Raw genomic sequence first — 5,178 nt, 5'->3', positions numbered from 1 at the left:
ATCACTCACCCACCAAAACCCATCTCAGATAATAACAAATAAGAAATGTTAGAAGAAGAAGAGTAGAATCAGTTCTGGGGCTGGTGAAGAAGCCCTATTGGTTCTTAGTTATAAATTATGTTTTCTGCTGCATCTATTAAAACGTTGTTATATCTGGTTTTACATTTTCGCTGTAAAACATTAGTTATTTGAGTTTGTATCAGACAATGACATATTCAGTTTTATGAATAAAAAAACTGGTTTCTGAATTTTGTACTTCTGAGGCTTGTTGCTTTCAAATGTAAATTTGAGATTAACGCCGGTGTCTAACAACCCCGTTCCTGGGGCGTGACATTGAAGTGGTATCAGAGCAAACCAGGTTTAATAATCTGGGGAGGAGGAACTAAAAATAATAAGTTCTAATAGACTTCTGAAAATAAGTTCTGATAAACTAATAGAGTTCTGAAAAATAAACTATTGTAATAAGACTATTGAAACAATAGACTAATTACGTATAGTTGGGAAAATTAGTAAGGAAACAAATAAGAATGCAATAGAGTTCTGAGTGTTTCAGCTGCATGTCTGAAATGAGTAGGAAAAAAAAATCAGTAGACCAAAAAACAGTAGCATCAGAACCAGTAGTCTGAAACAAGAGCCAACAGAGTATTTTTGAAGAATTTTCATTTCCAAACGGCTCAGTATTTTTGCATCAAATTTGGTACACTTCATGCTCATGATGTGAAGGATTTTTCGTAAAATTTTCATGCGATTCTAAGACCGAAAAATATTCAGCTATTTTCTTCTATTTAATGTTATAGGCTGTACGATTCTGTTCATTCCAATAATTGTCTATAATTTGACCTGTACTCTTGATATCATATCTGAACCTTGACTCTCATGTTTTGGATGTAGGATATGGCTGACCAGAGTAGCTACATTAAGAGCTTAGAGAAGAAGATAGAGAAACTCAAGGGACATAACTATTGCTTAGAGCTGGACAAAGATGAATTACAGCATAGAGCAGAACACTTAATCTGCCCTTGTTGTTATCGAACCCAATAGTTTTCGAACCCAATAGTTTTGATGAATTGATGGGAGCCGCCATCAAGGCTAAGAATGACATCAAGAGGCGTGAAGGTGAGAACAAACTCAAACGTCCTCAGTCGAGCCAGTACCAACCGGGCCATCAATTCAAGAAGCCTAGGTTTTCAAGGAATCAATCCACCAGTGCTCCAACCAAAGGAACTACTTCTTCTCAATCAAACAAAGAGGGAGTCAAGTGCCAAAGTTGTGGATTCACTCACACTGGTGAATGCCGTAAGAATTCTGGAGCTTGTTTCCGTTGTGGAAAGATGGACCACCACATTGCTCAATGCTCTTTTCCATATCCAAGGAATGGTCTAGCAGGTAGAACAACTCCAAACAAGCCTAAGGAGAACGAGCCAAATGCTCGGGTCTATGCACTCACTCAAGAAGATACTGACAACTCGAATGATGTCGTAGCAGGTACCATGCTAATCCATAAGATACATGCCTATGTGTTATTTGATTGTGGTTCTACGCATTCATTCATGTCTAAGAGATTTGCCAAGAAGTTAGGAACTAAGCCTGATAACTTAGAAGAACCATATAGAGTAGCAACTCCTGCAAATCGGACTTTAGAAACTCGCACTCTACATTAGGATATTAGTGTTCTCATAGAAAATCATAATTTCAAGGCAAACTTAATCCAACTAAACATGGTGGAATTTGATGTAATTCTTGGAATAGATTGGTTAGCCAAGAATCATGCTTTAGTAAACTGTCATGGAAAGACGGTAACCATCCAAGCTCCAAACCAAGAAAAACTTTTATTTCATGGTAAGACAAGAAAACGAAAGACTCTCCCTTCTGCTTCTTAAACTTGGAAAGCCATGAAAAGTGGAGAAGAAGTTTACATAGCTATGTTAAGCGAGGTAAAGGAAGAAACCACACTTGCACTAGAAGAGATTCCAGTAGTACAAGAGTTTCCGGATGTCTTTCCTGAAGAACTCCCTAGCACAATCCCTGACTACGAAGTGGAATTTGAGATTAATTTAGTACCCAATGCTACATCAATCTCAAAAGCACCATACCGAATGGCTCCAGCAGAATTGAAAGAACTCAAAGAACAACTTCAAGAATTTTTGTATAAGAATCAAATCCGACCAAGTGCATATCCATGGGGAGCTCCTGTTCTATTTGTAAAGAAAAAGAACGGAAGCATGAGATTGTGTATTGATTATAAGGAACTGAATAAGATCACAATCAAGAATAAGTACCCGCTTCCAAGGATAGATGACATGTTTGACCAACTCAAAGGAGCTACATTCTTTTCCAAGCTCGACTTAAGGTCAGACTACCACCAACTAAAGGTCAAAACAGACGATATTCTGAAGACAACCTTCAAAACAAGGTATGGACACTACGAGTTCATGGTAATGTCGTTCGGATTAACAAACGCTCCGGCAGCATTCATGGATCTCATGAACAGGGTGTTCAAACCATTTCTTGACAAGTTTGTTGTGGTATTCATCGACGATATTTTGGTATATTCTCCAAGTGAGGAAGACCACAAAGAACATCTTCGCCTCACCCTCAAGACACTGAGAGAAAAAAAACTGTACGCCAAGTTCAAGAAATGAAAATTTTGGCTAGAGAACGTCACATTCTTGGGACACATAATATCAGCAGCAGGAGTATCTGTGGATCCTAAGAAGGTAGAAGCAATCATGGATTGGTCAAGGCCAACAAATGTGACAGAAATTCGAAGCCTCTTGGGACTAGCATGCTATAATCAAAAATTTGTTGAAGGATTCTCTCCAATAGCCATACCCGTCACTAAACTCACGCAAAAGAAATCTAAGTTTCAATGGAGTGAAGAAAGTGAGCAAAGCTTCGAGACCTTGAAGAAGAAGCTTGCCTCTACTCCTGTATTGGTGTTGCCAACTGAAGGAAAGGATTTTACCATCTACAGGGATGCATCAAAAGGAGGTTTAGGATGTGTGCTCATGCAAGATGGAAGAGTAATTGCCTACGCGTCAAGACAACTGAAACCGTATGAGCAAAACTATCCGACGCATGACCTCGAACTAGCTGCGGTGGTGTTCGCACTAAAAATATGGAGACATTATCTTTATGGAGCCAAGTGTGAGATTTTCACCGATCATCGAAGCCTCAAATATTTGTTCACTCAAAAAGAACTAAATATGTGGCAGAGACGATGGATTGAACTCATGAAAGATTACGACTTGACGATAAGCTACCACCCAGGCAAAGCCAACAAGGTAGCAGATGCTTTAAGTCGAAAGAATATGAGTAAGGTGATCCTGACATCACTTTCAGCACAACCATGCCTTCGAGAGACAATCAAGATAAGTCAAGATAGAGATTCCGCTTTGGTGAAACTGAAAGAACAAGCTAAAGAAGGAAAATCACCAGATTTCGAGACGAATAAAAAAAGAATCTTGTTGATGAAAGGACGATTGTGCGTACCAGACATCGATAAATTTCAACAAGAAGTAATGTTTGAAGCACTTAAGTCAAAATTTTCAGTCCATCCTGGCAGTACCAAGATGTACAGAGACCTGAAGAAGAATTTCTGGTAGAGTAGAATGAAAAAGGATGTTGCGATATTTGTTTCCACGTGTCTTGTGTGCCAACAAGTCAGAGCAGAGCACCAAAAACCTGGAGGACTTCTTCAACCTCTAGAGATTCCAGAATGGAAATGAGAACATATCTCCATGGACTTTGTTGTCGGGTTACGAAAGTCTAGACAAAGTCATGATGGCATCTGGGTAATCGTAGATAGACTCATAAAATCTGCGTATTTTTTACCTGTCCCCATGAACTATAATTTGGGCAAGCTAGCCACATTGTACACGAATGATATCGTATGGTTACATGGAGTTCCAGCTAGCATACTATCAGACAGAGATCCTAGGTTTGCATCCCATTTTTGGAAGAACTTTCAAGAAGCTATGGGAACAAGGTTTCTCTTAGTACGACATATCACCCTCAAAATGATAGCCAGACTGAGAGGACAATACAAACTCTTGAGGACATGCTGAGAGCATGTGCTCTAGACTTCAGTGGTAATTGGAGCAAACATCTGCCCTTAATCGAGTTCGCGTACAATAATAGTTATCACAGCAGTATTGGAATGTCACCATACGAAGCTCTGTGTGGGCGAAAGTGTCGATCACAACTATATTGGGATGAAGTAGAGAAAAAACCATTGTTGGACCTGAACTAATCCAAAAAATAGTGGATAAAGTTGCTATGATAAAAGAGACTAAAAACTGCACAATATCGACAGAAAAGTTGGGCTGACCTAAAAAGAAGACCCGTGGAATTTGAAGTTGGAGAAAAAGCATATGTAAAAGTGTCACCTATGAAAGGTGTAATACGATTCAATAAGGCTGGAAAACTGAATCCCAGATATGTTGGACCATTTGAAATTCTAGAGAAAGTGAGAACACTTGCTTACAGATTAGCACTTCCCTCCGATATGTTAAGAATCCATAATTTTTTCCACGTTTCGCAGTTAAGAAGATATATTTCTGATCCAAGTCATATTCTTGAAGCTGGACTACTGTTGGTTGAGGGAAATCTAAATGAGGAACTAAAGTATGAAGAAATTCCGATTCGAATTGTGGATAACAAAGACTAAGTACTTAGGCGACGAACTATTCCATATGTCAAAGTACAATGGTCCAATCACACCGAAAGAGAAGCTACTTGGGAGTTGGAAGAAAAGATGCGAGAACAATACCCTTATCTCTTTAAGGATCATGTATAGCCAAATTTCGAGGACGAAACTTCTCATAAGGAGGAAGGGATGTGAGAACCCGGATTTTTAGCAGCAGTAGCATTTTGTAGTAGCTAGCAATATTTAGCAGCAATGCGAAAATTCCAGCAGAAGCTAAGATTTCTAGCAGCAACTAATATTGCATAAACTGGTATTTTTCCAGCAGATAGAATCCAGCAGCAGAAGAGTTCAGTAGCACGAGATTCCAGCAGAGAGCTACTGATTCTGCTTATGGCTTGTAACTGAAATATTTAACATAAAATAAAGGCTGTTAAAGGCTGTTAATGCAGATTATGACCATTAATTGAGAGGCTAACAGTCAGATTTTTGCCTATAAATAACACCATCAAATCTCTGAATTGGTGTTACAC

Source organism: Primulina huaijiensis, chromosome 3, assembly GCF_012295235.1.
Source record: "Primulina huaijiensis isolate GDHJ02 chromosome 3, ASM1229523v2, whole genome shotgun sequence".
NCBI lineage: Eukaryota > Viridiplantae > Streptophyta > Magnoliopsida > Lamiales > Gesneriaceae > Primulina > Primulina huaijiensis.
This window is presented reverse-complemented; position numbering follows the sequence as displayed.